The sequence below is a fragment of the Bufo bufo genome, chromosome 4, assembly GCF_905171765.1.
Source record: "Bufo bufo chromosome 4, aBufBuf1.1, whole genome shotgun sequence".
Taxonomy (NCBI): Eukaryota; Metazoa; Chordata; class Amphibia; order Anura; family Bufonidae; genus Bufo; species Bufo bufo.
Window position 1 is genome coordinate 47,718,406 of NC_053392.1, and position 20,840 is coordinate 47,739,245.

Sequence of the window (20,840 nt, forward strand, 5' to 3'; positions counted from 1 at the left end):
CCATAGCAATGCTCCGGTTCTTTCCCCAGTGGCGGGCAGGCGGGTCTCTCCGGTCCCGGAGAGTAGGCCAGTGGAGCCTCCTCTGGCTCAACACCAACGACATCCGTCTTCAATAGCTCATGCGCAGACATCTCAGCAGAGCAGTCTTTACTCTCCAACATGCTCGATCCTTCTACGGAGAGCGACAGGGTGGCGCCAATAAGTTCAGCCAGATCCTCCCATTGCACTGGGAGGCCGCCCCCCAGGTATTCCAGTATGTGGAAGGCGGAGTCCATGCTGGCAGACATGCAAATATCCAGACAGGCGGTGGCGCCTGACCTTGAACCTTTTCCCGCTTTTTCAGTAAAAAGGCGCCAACTTTTCCCGCATTTTCGGGATGAAGATGACGCAGCAGTAAATCCAGCAAGCTCAGCGGCCATCTTTTAGCAAGAACCGCTGTCTATTCACTGACAGCAAGCAGGATGGTAAAAAGTCCATAAAACCACACTCCGATGTGGCGATTTCCTTCCTCTTGATAACACAACACTGCACAGTGCTTTTTGGAGGTTTTAGGGACACTTTTGGTATGTTTTTCAGTTCACAAAGTCCACTTTAAATAAACAGGCAATTTGTCACTTTGGTCACAGGGCAACTGTATAAGGCACAAAGTTCACGCTTCTTGCACTAGAAAGCGTGCGTATCCTGTTTGTGACGCCAAAAGAGAGGTGCAGCGTACTCAAGTTAGGTTTAAAAATGTTCCTGGGTGTTGTAGTGCAATCGTGACACTAACCTGAGACAGCTGACTCTCTGCAAGGCAGGTAATGGTAAGTAATGTTCGTGACGCCAGTGCCAATTAAACGGTGGCACGCCGTTTGCTGATAGCAGGAATAACTGAGGAACCACGTGATGTTAAAATAGAACTCAAACTTTAGTAGTCATCATACAGGGACATAGATGGAAGCGCAGTTCCTTTGAAGACAGTTGGTTTCAAGACATTTGATGCAGGCAATATATATATATATATATAGCAAGGTGACTTCAGAGTGTTAAACACAGGACTTGCAGTACAGGCGGCTTGCACTCTATTCCTGACTGATCCTGGAACATAGAAATTCTTCTCCAAGGCCCAATGCCCTAGCTCTGGCTTATATCCTTGGTTTTATAATGATCAAGTACCTCCTCTGTTATCTTTAGTACCTCTTGCTTTTCTGGACTTGCCTCTGTCTCTCCCAGCACTGACTCTAGAAACTTCTGAACTCCCCAGTCTCCTCAGGCTGATTAACGGTGGTGTTCCTGCTTCTGCATATATGAACTCAGGAGGGGAACCTTCTCCTTGGATCTGGAACCCGGTTACAGGGACTGCAATACCCTCTCCTGGTTTGCAGGCTTCAGGCCTGGACTTGACTCAGACATAGTCTGATCTCTAACTCAGTCTAAATCTCACTTCAACTTCTCCTCAACTTCACTTCCTTTCCCTGACTGGGCCTTATATAACCTAGGGCTCCCTAGCTCCCTCTAGTGACTCAGAGCTGGAATGACACCCCTAGCAGGCCTGTACATGCACATTTCACAGTAATAGGGAAATACATAGCATTACATTATGAAGATGACTGGTACCAACCTCCCCATAAATAAGGGGAAACGACAGCACACAAGTGACCCTTCTGTAGTGACGGGCATTACAGCTCCGGTACACTACATTCACACGTTCACAATTTCGTTCCGCGGAACGGAATTGCGGACCCATTCATTTCTATGGGGCAACATGATGTGCTGCCCGTATCCGGAATTGCGGATCCGCACTTCCGGGTCCGCAATTCCGTTCCCGAAAAAAATAGAACATGTCCTATTCTTGTCCGCAATTGCAGACAAGAATAGGCATTTTCTATTAAGTGCCGGCGATGTGCGGTCCGCAAAATGCCGGTGTCTGTGTTTATCGGATCCGCGGATTCGCAAAACACTTACGGACGTGTGAATGGACCCTTATGCACACAACTGTATCCATTTTGCGATCCACATTTTTTGCAGTCCCATTGAGTTCTATGAATTTGAGGACCAGGATAGGACATTCTATCTTTTCTGGAACTGACATATGGATATGCCCCCATAACAGTGACATCCACAGTGCCCCCATAACAGTGACATCCACAGTGCCCCCATAACAGTGACATCCACAGTGCCCCCATAACAGTGACATCCACAGTGCCCCCATAACAGTGACATCCACAGTGCCCCTATAACAGTGACATCCACAGTGCCCCCATAACAGTGACATCCACAGATTCCCCCATAACAGTGACATCCACAGCGCCCCCATAACAGTGACATCCACAGTGCCCCCATAACAGTGACATCCACAGCGCCCCCATAACAGTGACATCCACAGCGCCCCCATAACAGTGACATCCACAGATTCCCTCATAACAGTGACATCCACAGCGCCCCCATAACAGTGACATCCACAGTGCCCCCATAACAGTGACATCCACAGCGCCCCCATAACAGTGACATCCACAACGCCCCCATAACAGTGACATCCACAGCGCCCCCATAACAGTGACATCCACAGTGCCCCCATAACAGTGACATCCACAGCGCCCCCATAACAGTGACATCCACAGCGCCCCCATAACAGTGAAATCCACCGTGCCCCATGTGCCATCCACAATGCCCCGAGTGACATTCAGTGCCCCCTGTGCCATCCACAGTGCCCCATGTGCCATCCAGTGTGCCCCAAGTGCCATCCACAGTGCCCCAGTGCCCCAATGTGCCATCCACAGTTCCCCAGTGACATCCAGTGCCCCCATGTGCCATCAATAGTGCTCCCATTGCCATCCACAGTGCCTCAGTGACATCCAGTGCCCCCATGTGCCATCCTCATTGCCCCAATGTGCCATCCACAGTTCCACGGTGACAGTCAGTGCCCCCAGTGAGATCCACAGCATAGCAATCAGCCACTGTGTATGATCGCTATGCTGTCACATAGAGAGCGGCCACTGCAGAGAGCGGCCCGCAATCCCGCGCATGTGCACTAGCTGAATGCTGAATGATAGTGCGCATGCGCGGTGAGTGAAGGCGGCCAGCCGGATCTTTCTTTTGCAGGAGGCAGTGACGTCATTCATGACGATCCATCTCCTGTTCAAGAAAGGAAGAGAAGAAGACGGAGACTTACCGGAAGACCAGAAAGCCCGACAGGAGCAGTCACGTGACCAGGAGGCGAATCTTGGAAAGGGGTGCGCTGTGGAAGGTAAGTACCAGACCAACATTCTTCCCTCCACAGTTTAGAATTATGCCCCAAATTTAGGGTTAGTCCGGAGAACCCCTTTAAAAAAAATTTAATGTCACCTTGTCCCCCCCAAAAATAGGATAGGACTCTTCTATTATGGGCCGGACGTTCCATAAAATGCAGAATGCACGCGGCTTTTTTTGTGTTTTATTTTTTTAGCGTGGTATCGGATGGTATTGAGTATCGCAATATTTTTTAATGGTATCGAATTTGGACCAAAATGTTGGTATGGTGACAACCCTGGCCCACATGATACCATTATACAGTGGTCTGATAATACCTCCGTATGCTGGGCATGGTGGATTTATAATAACACTGGTATTTTAGAGGGGGAAATAATAAAAAGATCTCCATGTTAATTGGGACTCATGCACACCGCCGTTGTGCGGCCGTTCCGTGCTTTGGGGACCGCAATTGCAGCATCCGTGCAGCGGCCCGGACCTATTCAACTTGAACGGGTCCGTGGTCTGTCCACACCACAAAAAAACATATCATATTGTCATATTTATTTGCGGTGCAGAACAACGGAAAGAAACCGGCATGAAAAAAATGTGAGAAAAATAAATGCCGGATCCGTTTTTCTGGATGACACCGGAAAGACAGATCTGGCATTTCAATGCATTTGTAAGACGGATCAGTCACATTACGTTTTGACGGATCCGGCAGGCAGTTCCGGCGACGGATCACTCTGCCGCAAGTGTAAAAGTACCCTAAGGCTACATTCACACGTCCGTGGTGTGTTGCGGACCCGCAAATTGCGGGTCCGCAACACACCAGCCCGTCATCCCCATAGAAATGCCTATTCTTGTCCGCAAGCTGCGGACAAGAATAGGACATGCTCTATCTTTTTGCGGAGCTGCGGACCCAAAATCGGGGGCGCGCTCCGCAATTGCGGCTGCAGACAGCACACTGTGTGCTGTCCGCATCCATTCCGTCCCCATAGAGAATGAATGGGTCCGCACCCGTTCCGCAAAATTGCGGAAAGGATGCGGACACATTTTGCGGACGTGTGAATGGAGCCTAAATTCGTCATTATCAGTCAAATTTGGATTTTACCCAAAATTTGGAGATGCCGGGGATTGAACCCGGGGCCTCATACATGCGAAGCATGCGCTCTACCACTGAGCTACATGCCCTAAGCTCATGAACATGCTACACGTACGGCCTTATTGTGTTGGTACCACGGGGGGATGTTTTGCTGTGTAACTATTAGCTATGCCGGTCATGGCGGATTTATAATACTAATTATACCTCCTTATGAAAGACATTTAACAGCAAATCTATATACTGGTCATACATAGAGATGGCCTTGCGGTTCGCCCGGCGGTCGTATTGCGGCGAACTTTGCGTGTTCGCGATTCGCCGAACATATAGAGATTTTCAGACCCGCCATATTCTTTTACATTGTGAAGAACTTTGACCCATGACACATCCATCAGGTGGTACAGGACAGCCAATGGAGACGTTTCAGCACATGGACACGCCCCCTACCTTATAAATAAACCCGATCTGGCCGCCATTTTACATTCAGTGTTTTGCCAGTGTAGGGAGAGGTTGTTGTGTGGAGCAGGGACAGACTGTTAGGGACACAAATCGCTAGCTAATAGGGCCACTAGTAGTTTTAAGGACTGGTATAGATGTACTATCGATAGGTGCGATACACAGAGGGGTGCGATATACTTATAATATACTTTTATAATGAGTCAAAAACACATAGATCTATATAGTGATTACCTGGAAGTCAGGGGCCTAGGGGCGAGGGGCTTACTAGGGCCATTTTTATATAGGGTAAGGTTCCGGACGGGGTCGCTCTTATCAGGGCGGGTGGTCTGTGGTTAGGCTATCAGGGCCAGAATAGCACCCCCCTGTAGGGAAATATCAGGGACAGTTCTTTGCCCACCCTGTCCTTCAATACCACATCATCATCTAGCCCAGGGATAGATGGTGTTTGCTTTCCCTCCGGGATTCATAGATGTGCACTAGAACCCCCCGGATTGTGGTAGGACATATGGTTTCTGATTTGGTGCCGCCGAGCACTTGTTATTGCCGACCACATCTATGCTTTTTGCTTAACTTTAATAATTTAATTTATTTTCATTTTGAGGGATATCTTTTCCATTCACACATCCGCATCCGTTCCGCAATTTTGCGGAATGGGTGCGGACCCATTCATTATCAATGGGGCTGGAATGTGCTGTCCGCATTTGCGGATCCGTGCTTCCGTTTCCGCAAAAAAATAGAACATGTCCTATTCTTGTCTGCAATTGCGGACAAGATTAGGCATTTTCTATTATAGTGCCGGCGATGTGCGGTCCGCAAATTGCTGAAGGCACATTGCTGGTGTCTGTGTTTTGCGGATCCGCAAAACACTTACGGACGTGTGAATGGAGCCTCATAGTAACATTATTAAAGGTTACGTTTTATCTTCATGTATATTCTAATGGATTGCCTTCCTTGTACAATGTTATAATATGCTTTCTATGTTAGACAGTATATTATAGTGCATTTGTATTGTGCGGCAGTTGTGTGCGGTTCTGCTGCGATACCGCAGGTATATAGAGGGACAAGCGTTATCGGAACAAATAATTTCTACTGGTGTGATATACCAGTCGCCCCCCAAAAAAACTGATTGAAGCGGGGTGTAATATACCAATATACTTTCTTTATAGTGCATTTGCGCATGCGCGTACGCGAAAATTGAATTGCCGATATTTCGCATTGAAAAAAATAATGAATGGAGATCGCAAATTTGAATAATACATCTGGTTTGTCACTGTCCATGTTGTGGGACTATTTGTGCACTTCTAGTAATTATTTCTTGGCTGCAAATATGAGCTGAAGGTTTTTCAGGTTCGCCTGCCATTAAAATGAATGGGACCCGCCGCGAACTTGCGGTTCGCGAACATTTGATCGCGTTCGCGAACCGTCCCGGCAGATGTTCGTCCATCACTAGTCATATAATACCTCCTAATAGTAAACGTATAATAATATTTTTATAGTAAGATGTACAAAAAATACCTACATATAGTGGACACATAACAATACCTTACTATCGGAGGCATATAATAATACCGCCATGTTATTGAGATATAAATGATTCCTTCTATATGGTGAATAAATAATACCTCCATATGGTCGATGGAAACTGGAATTGACCTGGTATGCTGACATTTACATGCTGATTCCGTTTTCGGATAATGCAGTCACTTGTGTTTCGTTCAGGATTTTCTGATGTAAAATTCTGCAAAGTTGTCATCAGGGGGTTTTATTATATGTCCATCATATTGAGGTATCGTTATAAATCCACCATGACCAGCATATGGAGGTATTATTATAACACTAAATACATTAACACCTCTTTACGGTGGACATATAATGATACCTCTCCATAGTATTTTATCCAAAACCTTGGAGATGCCGGGGATTGAACCCGGGGCCTCATACATGCAAAGCATGCGCTCTACCACTGAGCTACATCCCCTACATTTAGACAATACATTTGCTACCACTATACAGTGTTAAAATAAAACCGCCATATGATGGACATAATACTTCTACATAGTGAACATATAATACCACAATAATGTGGATATATAATAACACCTCCAAACGGCGGATATATAATAATACCTTCATATGGGCGATGTATAGTAATGCCTTCACATCAGAGATCCTGAAGATGAAGAAGTAAACACAAAGTATAATAGAAAGTTACTACGACACTGGCCCTCCACTATTGAAGTGGTCCTCTGGCTGTTTGCTGTCTGGACATGCTGGGAGTTGTAGTTTCCCATCAGCTGCAAATCCTCAAGTTGGAGGATTTGACATTTTTACTGAAATCTGTATTTTACCCAAAACATGGAGATGTGGGGGATTGAACCCGGGGCCTCATACATACAAAGAATGTACATGTATGGCACTATTGTGTTGGTACCATGTTGGGGGTATTTTACTATGTAACATTTCTAATTTTTAGCACTATTAGTGAAATGCCCACATTAGGGTTTTACCGGGTATCAAACTATCGATACCCAAATGATACTTTTAGACCCAGATCGATTCGATACCGGGTTTTACTATTTTCCGATACTAGGCTGCACTACTGCCCAGCCTAGTATCAGAGAACATGGCACACATCGCTCTCAGCACGCACCATGTTCTCCCCAGCAGCACAGTGGAGAAGGAGGCAGTCGCTCCCTCCATGCCCACTGTACCGCTGCCACCAGTGAGAAGAGAGGGGAGAGGCTGAAGCCACTGCGCCACCAATACTGGGGGGGTGCACTGCGCCACCAGTGACTATAATACTGGGGTTGGGGGTGGAAGCACTGCGCCACCAATTAATATAATTAAACCATTAATACAAATGTAGGAAGCGGGTGTCAGCGATATCACATACCCAGCACCCAGCCTCTATGACAGGGCGCTGCGATGCCTCACCCTGAGAGGTTAATTGACGGGGATCGTAACATCTTGTCATAGAGGCCGGGTATGTGATACCGCCGGCACCCGCATCCTACATTTGTATTAATGGTTTAATTATTACCATGGCAGCCAGGACGCTACTGAAGCTCTGGCTGCCATGGTAATCTTCCTGCTGCCCTGTGCACAATGCACAGAGCAGCAGGGACAGTGTAAAGTCCTATTCACCCTAATGGAGCTCTATTAGGGTGAATTGGACAGGGGCTCTAGCTAATAGGTAGTAAAAAAAACACACCGAAATATTAAGTTTAAATCACCCCCTTTCCCAATTTAACATATCAAAAATAAACATATTACTTATCGCCACATCCGAAAAAGTCCAAAATATTAAAAAATATCTCCTATGCGGAGAACGCCTTAACCGCCTCCGGACCGCCTAACGCAGGATCGCGTTCCGGAGGCGGCAGCCCTGCGCAGAGTCACGCATACATGCGTCATCTCGCGAGACGCGAGATTTCCTGTGAACGCGCGCACACAGGCGCGCGCGTTCACAGGATCGGAAGGTAATCGAGTGGATCTCCAGCCTGCCAGCGGCGATCGTTCGCTGGCAGGCTGGAGATGCGATTTTTTTTAACCCCTAACAGGTATATTAGACACTGTTTTGATAACAGCGTCTAATATACCTGCTACCTGGTCCTCTGGTGGTCCCTTTTGCTTGGATCGACCACCAGAGGACACAGGCAGCTCAGTAATAAGTAGCACCAAACACCACTACACTACACCCCCCCCGTCACTTATTAACCCCTGATCACCCCATATAGACTCCCTGATCACCCCCCTGTCATTGATCACCCCCCTGTCATTGCTCACCCCCCTGTAAGGCTCTATTCAGAGGTCCGTATGTTTTTTACGGATCCATGGATCGGATCCGCAAAACACATACGGACATCTGAATGGAGCCTTACAGGGGGGTGATCACCCCATATAGACTCCCTGATCACCCCCCTGTCATTGATCACCCCCCTGTCAGGCTCTATTCAGAGGGCCGTATGTTTTTTACGGATCCACGGATACATGGATCGGATCCGCAAAACACATACGGACATCTGAATGGAGCCTTACAGGGGGGTGATCACCCCATATAGACTCCCTGATCCCCCTCCTGTCATTGATCACCCCCCTGTCAGGCTCTATTCAGAGGGCCGTATGTTTTTTACGGATCCACGGATACATGGATCGGATCCGCAAAACACATACGGACATCTGAATGGAGCCTTACAGAGAGGTGATCAATGACAAGGGGGTGATCACCCCATATAGACTCCCTGATCACCCCATATAGACTCCCTGATCACCCCATATAGACTCCCTGATCACCCCCCTGTCATTGATCACCCCCCTGTCATTGATCACCCCTCTGTAAGGCTCCATTCAGACATTTTTTTGGCCCAAGTTAGCGGAAATAGTTTTTTTTTTTTCTTACAAAGTCTCATATTCCACTAACTTGTGTCAAAAAATTTAATCTCACATGAACTCACCATACCCCTCACGGAATCCAAATGCGTAAATTTTTTTAGACATTTATATTCCAGACTTCTTCTCACGCTTTAGGGCCCCTAAAATGCCAGGGCAGTATAAATACCCCACATGTGACCCCATTTCAGAAAGAAGACACCCCAAGGTATTCCGTGAGGGGCATATTGAGTCCATTAAAGATTGAAATTTTTGTCCCAAGTTAGCGGAAAGGGAGTGACAATTTCCGCTAACTTGTGGCAAAAAAAAATAATTTCTATGAACTCGCCATGCCCCTCATTGAATACCTTGGGGTGTCTTCTTTCCAAAATGGGGTCACATGTGGGGTATTTATACTGCCCTGGCATTTTAGGGGCCCTAAAGCGTGAGAAGAAGTCTGGGATCCAAATAGTAAAGTGTAGTGGGGAGCGGGGGAGCAGTGTACTTACAGTCCGTGCGGCTCCCGGAGCGCTCCAGAGTGACGTCAGGGCGCCCCACGCTCATGGATGACATGATCACATGGCACGTCATCCATGCGCATGGGGCGCTCTGACGTCACTCTGGAGCGCTCCGGGAGCCGCACGGACGGTAAGTATACTGCTCCCCCGCTCCCCACTACACTTTACCATGGCTTCCAGGACTTTAGCGTCCCGGCAGCCATGGTAACCATTCAGAAAAAGCTAAATGTCGGATCCGGCAATGCGCCGAAACGACGTTTAGCTTAAGGCCGGATACGGATCAATGCCTTTCAATGGGCATTCATTCCGGATCCGGCCTTGCGGCAAGTGTTCCGGATTTTTGGCCGGAGCAAAAAGCGCAGCATGCTGCAGTATTTTCTCCGGCCAAAAAACGTTCCGTTCCGGAACTGAAGACATCCTGATGCATCCTGAACGGATTTCTCTCCATTCAGAATGCATTAGGATAATCCTGATCAGGATTCTTCCGGCATAGTGCCCCGACGACGGAACTCTATGCCGGAAGAAAAGAACGCAGGAGTGAAAGAGCCCTTAGTCCGGAGAACCCCTTTAAAAAAAATTTATGTCACCTTGTCCCCCCCAAAAATAGGATAGGCCGGACGTTCCATAAAATGCAGAATGCACGCGGCTTTTTTTGTGTTTTATTTTTTTTCAGCGTAGTATCGGATGGTATCGAGTATCTCAATATTTTTCAATGGTATCGAAATTGAATCAAAATGTTGGTATGGTGACAACCCTAGCCCACATGATGCCATTATACAGTGGTCTGATAATACCTCCGTATGCTGGGCATGGTGGATTTATAACAACACTGGTATTTTAGAGGGGGGAAATAATAAAAAGACCTCCATGTTAATTGGGACTCATACACACCGCCGTTGTGCGGCCGTTCCGTGCTTTGGGGACCGCAATTGCAGCATCCGTGCAGCGGCCCGGACCTATTCAACTTGAACGGGTCCGTGGTCTGTCCACACCACAAAAAAACATATCATATTGTCATATTTATTAGCGGTGCAGAACAACGGAAAGAAACCGGCATGAAAAAAATGTGAGAAAAATAAATGCCGGATCCGTTTTTCTGGATGACACCGGAAAGACGGATCTGGCATTTCAATGCATTTGTAAGACGGATCAGTCACATTACGTTTTGACGGATCCGGCAGGCAGTTCCGGCGACGGATCACTCTGCCGCAAGTGTAAAAGTACCCTAAATTCGTCATTATCAGTCAAATTTGGATTTTACCCAAAATTTGGAGATGCCGGGGATTGAACCCGGGGCCTCATACATGCGAAGCATGCGCTCTACCACTGAGCTACATCCCCTAGGCTCATGAACATGCTACACGTACGGCCTTATTGTGTTGGTACCACGGGGGGATGTTTTGCTGTGTAACTATTAGCTATGCCGGTCATGGCGGGTTTATAATACTAATTATACCTCCTTATGAAAGACATTTAACAGCAAATCTATATACTGGTCATACATAGAGATGGCCTTGCGGTTCGCCCGGCGGTCGTATTGCGGCGAACTTTGCGTGTTCGCGATTCGCCGAACATATAGAGATTTTCAGACCCGCCATATTCTTTTACATTGTGAAGAACTTTGACCCATGACACATCCATCAGGTGGTACAGGACAGCCAATGGAGACGTTTCAGCACATGGACACGCCCCCTACCTTATAAATAAACCCGATCTGGCCGCCATTTTACATTCAGTGTTTTGCCAGTGTAGGGAGAGGTTGTTGTGTGGAGCAGGGACAGGCTGTTAGGGACACCAAACGCTAGATAATAGGGCCACTAGTAGTTTTAAGGACTGGTATAGGTGTACTATCGATAGGTGTGATACACAGAGGGGTGCGATATACTTATAATATACTTTTATAATGAGTCAAAAACACATAGATCTATATAGTGATCACCTGGAAGTCAGGGGCCTAGGGGCGAGGGGCTTACTAGGGCCATTTTTATATAGGGTAAGGTTCCGGACGGGGTCGCTCTTATCAGGGCGGGTGGTCTGTGGTTAGGCTATCAGAGCCAGAATAGCACCCCCCTGTAGGGCAATATCAGGGACAGTTCTTTGCCCACCCTGTCCTTCAACACCACATCATCATCTAGACCAGGGATAGATGGTGTTTGCTTTCCCTCCGGGATCCATGGATGTGCACTGGAACCCCCCGGATTGTGGTAGGACATATGGTTTCTGATTTGGTGCCGCCGAGCACTTGTTATTGCCGACCACATCTATGCTTTTTGCTTAACTTTAATAATTTAATTTATTTTCATTTTGAGGGATATCTTTTCCATTCACACATCCGCATCCGTTCCGCAATTTTGCGGAATGGGTGCGGACCCATTCATTATCAATGGGGCTGGAATGTGCTGTCCGCATTTGCGGATCCGTGCTTCCGTTTCCGCAAAAAAATAGAACATGTCCTATTCTTGTCTGCAATTGCGGACAAGATTAGGCATTTTCTATTATAGTGCCGGCGATGTGCGGTCCGCAAATTGCTGAAGGCACATTGCTGGTGTCTGTGTTTTGCGGATCCGCAAAACACTTACGGACGTGTGAATGGAGCCTCATAGTAACATTATTAAAGGTTACGTTTTATCTTCATGTATATTCTAATGGATTGCCTTCCTTGTACAATGTTATAATATGCTTTCTATGTTCGACAGTATATTATAGTGCATTTGTATTGTGCGGCAGTTGTGTGCGGTTCTGCTGCGATACTGCAGGTATATAGAGGGACAAGCGTTATCGGAACAAATAATTTCTACTGGTGTGATATACCAGTCGCCCCCCAAAAAAACTGATTGAAGAGGGGTGTAATATACCAATATACTTTCTTTATAGTGCGTACGCGAAAATTGAATTGCCGATATTTCGCATTGAAAAAAATAATGAATGGAGATCGCAAATTGGAATAATACATCTGGTTTGTCACTGTCCATGTTGTGGGACTATTTGTGCACTTCTAGTAATTATTTCTTGGCCGCAAATATGAGCTGAAGGTTTTTCAGGTTCGCCTGCCATTAAAATGAATGGGACCCGCCGCGAACTTGCGGTTCGCGAACATTTGATCGCGTTCGCGAACCGTCCCGGCAGATGTTCGTCCATCACTAGTCATATAATACCTCCTAATAGTAAACGTATAATAATATTTTTATAGTAAGATGTACAAAAAATACCTACATATAGTGGACACATAACAATACCTTACTATCGGAGGCATATAATAATACCGCCATGTTATTGAGATATAAATGATTCCTTCTATATGGTGAATAAATAATACCTCCATATGGTCGATGGAAACTGGAATTGACCTGGTATGCTGACATTTACATGCTGATTCTGTTTTCGGATAATGCAGTCACTTGTGTTTCGTTCAGGATTTTCTGATGTAAAATTCTGCAAAGTTGTCATCAGGGGGTTTTATTATATGTCCATCATATTGAGGTATCGTTATAAATCCACCATGACCAGCATATGGAGGTATTATTATAACACTAAATACATTAACACCTCTTTATGGTGGACATATAATGATACCTCTCCATAGTATTTTATCCAAAACCTTGGAGATGCCGGGGATTGAACCCGGGGCCTCATACATGCAAAGCATGCGCTCTACCACTGAGCTACATCCCCTACATTTAGACAACACATTTGCTACTTTGCTACCACTATACAGTGTTAAAATAAAACCGCCATATGATGGACATAATACTTCTACATAGTGAACATATAATACCACAATAATGTGGATATATAATAACACCTCCAAACGGCGGATATATAATAATACCTTCATATGGGCGATGTATAGTAATGCCTTCACATCAGAGATCCTGAAGATGAAGAAGTAAACACAAAGTATAATAGAAAGTTACTACGACACTGGCCCTCCACTATTGAAGTGGTCCTCTGGCTGTTTGCTGTCTGGACATGCTGGGAGTTGTAGTTTCCCATCAGCTGCAAATCCTCAAGTTGGAGGATTTGACATTTTTACTGAAATCTGTATTTTACCCAAAACATGGAGATGTGGGGGATTGAACCCGGGGCCTCATACATACAAAGAATGTACATGTATGGCACTATTGTGTTGGTACCATGCTGGGGGTATTTTACTATGTAACATTTATCATTTTTAGCACTATTAGTGAAATGCCCACATTAGGGTTTTACCGGGTATCAAACTATCGATACCCAAATGATACTTTTAGACCCAGATCGATTCGATACCGGGTTTTACTATTTTCTGATACTAGGCTGCACTACTGCCCAGCCTAGTATCAGAGAACATGGCACACATCGCTCTCAGCACGCACCATGTTCTCCCCAGCAGCACAGTGGAGAAGGGGGCAGTCGTTCCCGCCATGCCCACTGTACCGCTGCCACCAGTGAGAAGAGAGGGGAGGGGCTGAAGCCACTGCGCCACCAATACTGGGGGGGGGGGGCACTGCGCCACCAGTGACTATAATACTGGGGTTGGGGGGTGGAAGCACTGCGCCACCAATTAATATCACATACCCAGCACCCAGCCTCTATGACAGGGCGCTGCGATGCCTCACCCTGAGAGGTTAATTGACGGGGATCGTAACACCTTGTCATAGAGGCCGGTATGTGATACCGCCGGCACCAGCATTCTACATTTGTATTAATGGTTTAATTATATTAATTGGTGGCGCAGTGGTTCCACCCCCAACCCCAGTATTATAGTCACTGGTGGCGCAGTGTGCCCCCCCCCAGTATTATAGTCACTGGTGGCACAGTGTGCCCCCCCCAGTATTATAGTCACTGGTGGTGCAGTGTGCCCCCCCCCAGTATTATATTCATTGGTGGCAGTGGCCACAGGGTCCCCTCCTCCCCAATATTCTCATTTGTAGCAGTGGCAGCTTCCGATCGGAGCCCCAGCAGTGAAATGGCGGGGCTCCAATAGGTTACCATGGCAGCCAGGACGCTACTGAAGCCCTGGCTGTCATGGTAAGCTCCCTGCTGCCCTGTGCACAATGCACAGGGCAGCAGGGACAGTGTAAAGTCCTATTCACCTTAATAGAGCTCTATTAGGGTGAATTGGACAGGGGCTCTAGCCCCTAAGGGGGCTAATAGGTAGTAAAATATTACGTTTAAATCACCCCCTTTCCCAATTTAACATATAAAAAAATAAACATATTACTTATTGCCACATCCGAAAAAGTCCAAAATATTAAAAAATATCTCCTATGCGGTGAACGCCTTCACAAAAAAAAAAAAAAAAAATGAGCGATTCGACATTTTTTAGTCACCTTGACCCCCCCCAAAAATAGGATAGGACTTTTCTATTATGGGCCGGACGTTCCATAAAATGCAGAATGCACGCGGCTTTTTTTGCGTTTTATTTTTTTCCGCGTAGTATCGAATGGTATCGAGTATCGCAATATTTTTTCATGGTATTCAAATTGAATCTAAATTTTGGTATCGTGACAACCCTAGCCCACATGATACCATTATACAGTGTTATAATAATACCTCCGTATGCTGTTCATGGTGGATTTATAATAATACTTCCTTATGGTGAACATATAATAACACTTCTTTACGGTGGACATATAATAATACCTCTCCATAGTGAACATATAATACCTCCGTAATGTGGATGCATAATAATACCTCCATATAGTGTATGTATAATAATACCTTCGGATGGTAGATGTATAGTAATGCCTCCATATGGTGGATGTATAACAATGACTTTGTATGGAAGATAGAGAATAACAACTCTATATAGTGGTCATATAATACCTTCTAATGGTGAATGTATAATAATGCTTCCAGATGGTGGATGTATAATACCTTCATAGCTAGATTCGCAATAATACCTCCGTGTGGTAGACATATAATAATACTTTCGTAGGGTAGACAGAAAATAATGGTTCTACATTGTCAGGATCATGACTTAGACTCAGGATGGGAGCTTGGAAAGGGTCACCCAGATTCTAATGTCAACCCTCCACTCTGCTACTTTGAGACACAGGGTTACACTAAATCAGGCATGCTCAACCTGCGGCCCTCCAGCTGTTGCAAAACTACAACTCCCAGCATGCCCGGACAGCCTACAGCAGGGCATGATGGGAGTTGTAGTTTTACAACAGCTGGAGGGCCGCAGGTTGAGCATCCCTGCACTAAATCTTCCCCCTTTAGCTATCCGACATCCACATCTAAAGGATATTAGCTGCCACCACTTGTCATATAAAGCGGACAAGACGCCTTAAACCAGGTAACTCACAAGTGCCCACCTCAACCCACTACTGTCTCCAGCCTTCACAAGGTTACTACACCAATATACATAATGCTTCTTCTGAGGTTGTGAAATAATTTAGAACACAAGAAGGCTCTTATTAAAGTGAAGTTTTAATTTCTAAAGGACAATGCATACAAAAAATACAGTTATCACAAGGTAAAAATACAAAGACATACAAATACAATGCAAAATAACTGTCATGGTCTGGTGTCTGTGGACCGTGACACTGTTGCTGCGCATGCTTGTTTGTTATGCATACGTGTGAACTTCCACTTTAAGGCTGTCTCCCTTCCCATTTCTGGTGTGTATGGAGTTAAGGTGTGAGCAAGGTGGAGATGGGTGTTGCCTATTGGCTCTTATAGTTCTGGTGTATGGAGCCTGAGGTTGGAGCTGACTTCTGGTTTAGTTGGAGTCATGCTGCTGTCCTGGACCTTCCCATCTGTCCAGCTTGAGGGCCACCTCGTTCAACATAGTTTGTCATCCCTTATGTATCCTCTATGTTCCCTACCTTACCTGTGTGGATGTTTGGTGTGGGATTATGTTCAGGGTGTGGTGTACGTCTTGTTTCATGTCTGGTCTTTTGGTATTGTTTGTCCAGTATGAATGAATGCAAGGCGTTTCCCTGTGTGTTGTACCTCCGGAAGGGGGTCCCAGGGTTTCCCAGAGGGGGAACCACAAGTCAAGTCAGTGTGCTGTTGCTGGAGTGCTTGTTCCAGTGTGTATTGTTTGCGCTGGGTGCTTACCTGCCAATCTGGTTTTTGCTACTGTCTTCTGCTTTCTTGTTGCTTGGCCTGCTGGAGACTCCGGTTCATCTATGTCATGGATGAACCGGTCGTCTCTTGTTCCTGACTCCTATTTCAGGGATCATTAGTGTCAGTAGGTCCCAGGTTCTGGAGTATGTGCCCTCCCACTATTAGGGTTTGCTCATATAGTTAGGAGGTCAGGGCTAGGATTTAGGGATGTGTTAGAAGGTGACCTGCTCCCCTTATTCCTGTTTCCAGGCCTAGTGACATATCCAGCCAACCTACATTGTATGGTGTGGAGTTCCCCCCCACTCCCCACCGTGACATTATTTTCAACAAAGGCTACTCTATTTGTTGCCTTCGGAAGAGGGCGCAGCAAGTATTGCCTTCCGTTCCTGGCATACTTGCTTGCCCTCCGGAGGGAGGGTGATAGGGGAGTTACCGCTATTGGCGCGGTTCTTGGTAACGGGTGTTGTCATTGTTGTGTACCATTGCTTGTGTTGGTGTGTTCCCTCGTCCGTTCTCAGTGGTTCCTTGCTCTTGGGCTGTTTGCTGGCAGCATTCCTTTGGTGTACTGGCTGGCTGCTGGTTGGGGAATCCTTGCGGGCAGCTGCCCAGAGTGTGAACTGTTTCTGAGATGGATGCAGTGTTCAGTACAGTTTATTGGCTGGCTGCCAGGGGCCTAGTTGGTGGTCCTGGCGTGCTGGCGGCAGTTTTTAGGGACGTGCTGACACCGAATCTGCACTTTTTTTCCCCTGTTATGTTTTGGGGAGGGAGTGTCATGGCTGTGTCAGGGGCTGGTGTCTGTGGACCGTGACACTTTTGCTGCACATGCTTGTTGCTAGTGGCAACGTGTTTGTTATGCATGCGTGTGCACTTCCCCTTAAGGCTGTCTACCTTCCCATTTCTGGTGTGTATGGGGTTAAGGTGTGAGCAAGATGGAGCTGAGTGTGACCTCTTGGTTCTTATAGTTCTGGTCTATGGAGCCTGAGGTCGGAGCTGACTTCTGCTTTAGGCTACTTTCACACTCGCGTTTGGTGCGGATCGGTCATGGATCTGCACAAACGCTTCTGTTCAAATAATACAACCGCATGCATCCGTTCAGAACAGATCCGTTTGTATTATCTGTAACATAGCCATTTTCTATTGTGCCATTGAAAATGGATCAGTCCCCATTGACTTACATTGTGTGTCAGGACGGATCCGTTTGCCCTTGCATTGTCAGGCGGACACCAAAACGCTGCAAGCAGTGTTTTGGGGTCTGCCTCCAGAGCGGACTGGAGGCAAACTGATGCATTATTCATCCATTCCATTATCCATTCAGAATGCATTAGGGCAAAACTGATCCGTTTTGGACCGCTTGTGAGAGCCCTGAAACTGATCTCGCAAACGTGTGAAAGTAGCCTTAGTTGGAGTCATGCTGCCGTCCTGGACCTTCCCATCTGTCCAGCTTGAGGGCCACCTCGTTGAACATCGTTTGTCATCCCTTATGTATCCTCTGTTCTCTAACTTACCTGTGTTGATGTTTGGTTGGGGATTATGTTCAGGGTGTGGTGTACGTCTTGTTGTTTAAAGTCTGGTCTTTTGGTGTTGTTTGTCCAGCATGAATGCAAGGTGTTTCCATGTGTGTTGTACCTCCGGAAGGGGGTCCGAGGGTTTCCTGGAGGGGGGAACCACAAGTCAGTGTGCTGCTGCTGGAGTGCTTGTTCCAGTGTGTGTTGTTTGCACTGGGTGCTTACCTGCCAATCTGGTTTTAGCTACGGTCTTCTCCTTTCTTGTTGCTTGGCCTGCTGGAGACTCTGGTTCATCAGTGTCATGGATGAACCAGTCGTCTCTTGTTCCTGACTCCTATTTCAGGGATCATTAGGGTCAGTAGGTCCCAGGTTCCGGAGTATGAGCCCCCCTACCATCGAGGCCGACTCATACAGTTAGGAGGTCAGGTATAGGATGAGGGTGGCGTTAGGAGATTTCCAGATCCCAGATCCCGGTTCCAGGCCTAGTGGCATATCCCATCTATCCTCATTATACGGTGGGGAGTTTCCCCCACTCCCCACCGTGACAATAACAATCTGAAAATAAAAGGGATAAAAGAAACGCAATTTAATATGTTACGAGACAGTAGAAGTCCGGTTGCCTAGGGGTAGCAGGAAAACTGGCCAGTTAATCTGAGCTGTCCTTCAAAGAAATAATCACTTGCTACAGCGACACATACACCTTAAGAAGGTCTGCAGAGGTCCTCACTAACCCCCCTGCCTGTGATGTCATGACTGAGGCTCGTTTGTATGCTAATGGCCTTTTACGACAAAGTTTTATGAGGTCAGTGCTTGGCTAAGAATCTGTCCACTAAGATAAATTTTCCTGTGGGCATCATAGCGACGTCATACCATTTCCATCCAACCTGTCATAATGTTCTGCAGACGTTCATATCAAACATGGAGGGGTTAGAGTGAGTACGGGATGCGTTCTTTAATTACCCCTTCTTGCAGAGCCCTGATTGAGGTGACTTTCACACAGGTGATGCTGGTGGATGATCCGATTCCAATCCTGGGCAGCACACGGCCAAGTTATAAATTAGGTCCAGTATTTCTTTGATGAATCTTCATCTGTATGGTTTTTAATACATGACCCCCTACTGCAGGTCCTTTCAAATGGCTCCACCGGGACTAGAGGCTCTGAGGACATCTCAAAAGCTATTATAAGGTTTATGATAGGTAATGTATCTTCTGAGTGAAGTTGTTCTGCTCCCCTGGTTTTGTGTATACAGACCTTGTGTTCTGGGTTTTAAAATAAGGCATCAATGATTTTATGGCCAGCTACAAGAATATCTGGGTGGGTGGTTCTCCTATTCTGAGATCTACAAATTATTTTGCTAGCTATACCACTACAATAGTGAACACCTGATCAAATGGCTGCTGCACAAAATACCTCCTTGCAGCGCAAAATAAATTTTACAATGCAGCACTGTTATCCTCAACCTCTCCTACCCCATGGATAGCTGCATGGGGTACCATACCATACCTTCAACACTGACAGCAGCATTGTTACCCCTAATCACCCCTCCCCCACTGACAGCAGCATTGTTACCCCTAACCACACCTCCCCCACTGACAGCAGCATTGTTACCCCTAACCACACCTCCCACACTGACAGCTACATGGAGGGAAAGTGTCAGGGGATTTCTACAGTTGTTTTCTGGACTCTGGATGAACTACTCAGTGGGTGAAAGACCTGTGAGGACTGAGGACATCATGTGAACACAGCTCTTCTAACCTCAGAAACTTCACAGATACTGCAGGAATTGCTTTATCCGTGCAGTTTCATGTCAGGGAACCCCCCAGACTGACCTATAGGAAATCTGCCTGTTGAGGCACATTACCATTCCAAGCCTGGAGGAAACTGTCTATAATAAAGACCTAGATTTACTAAATCATACTTACCAATATTTGAGTTGGTAAAATCAGGGGAATGTAGGCCCCACCCAGGGGAACGCCCCTGAACCAATAGTTCATACAAAATCAGAGATAAGTGTCCTGCCTGTACTATATTACCAACTTGGCAGTTGGTAAATTTGGGACAAATGGGCCTATCCCAGGGAACAACTCCAACCCGAGTGGGACAGCCCAAAAGAATATCTCCCAACTGACCCAGATCCGTCCTGGATTTCGGTGGCTTTCCCGTGGTCCAAGAACAGCTGCGGTATGTCCCGCTCTCAGCATCCACAGGACACAGAGACAGCTGATTGTAATGGGGAGCGAGCCATCTTCTCCCCGCTTCACACATTGCGCTGCTGTTCTGTGTATGAAGAGCGGGGCAGGTCGGGAATCGGCCTCTGCTCCTCCTCCTACACAGCAAGCGCCATGAGTATTCTGCGCAGATCATCAGAGTAACTAGGTGAGTATGTACTGTTTTTTTTTTAACTTCCTATGAAAGGAGAACATATTTGGGCATAGTTACTGTGAAGTCGGTACATATCTGGACATTACTACTGTGGAGCGGGCACATCTGGACATAACTACTGTGGAGGGGGCACATCTGGACATAACTACTGTGGAGGGGGCACATCTGGGCATAACTACTGTGGAGGGGGCACATCTGGGCATAACTACTGTGGAGGGGGCACATCTGGACATAACTACTGT

At 46.6% G+C, this 20,840-nt stretch overlaps 4 non-coding genes across 4 annotated transcripts; all 4 read right to left on the minus strand.

The window, feature by feature from the left end:
- Positions 1-4,329: 4,329 nt before the first annotated feature.
- On the minus strand, positions 4,330-4,401 carry TRNAA-CGC. Its single transcript has one exon. It is a non-coding gene; the product is annotated as a tRNA-Ala (tRNA).
- A 2,273-nt stretch (positions 4,402-6,674) lies between these two features.
- Positions 6,675-6,746, minus strand: TRNAA-UGC. The gene has a single exon. It is a non-coding gene; the product is annotated as a tRNA-Ala (tRNA).
- A 4,177-nt stretch (positions 6,747-10,923) lies between these two features.
- On the minus strand, positions 10,924-10,995 carry TRNAA-CGC. The gene has a single exon. It is a non-coding gene; the product is annotated as a tRNA-Ala (tRNA).
- Positions 10,996-13,254: 2,259 nt separating this feature from the next.
- TRNAA-UGC lies at positions 13,255-13,326 on the minus strand. The gene has a single exon. It is a non-coding gene; the product is annotated as a tRNA-Ala (tRNA).
- Between the last annotated feature and the right edge of the window lie 7,514 nt (positions 13,327-20,840).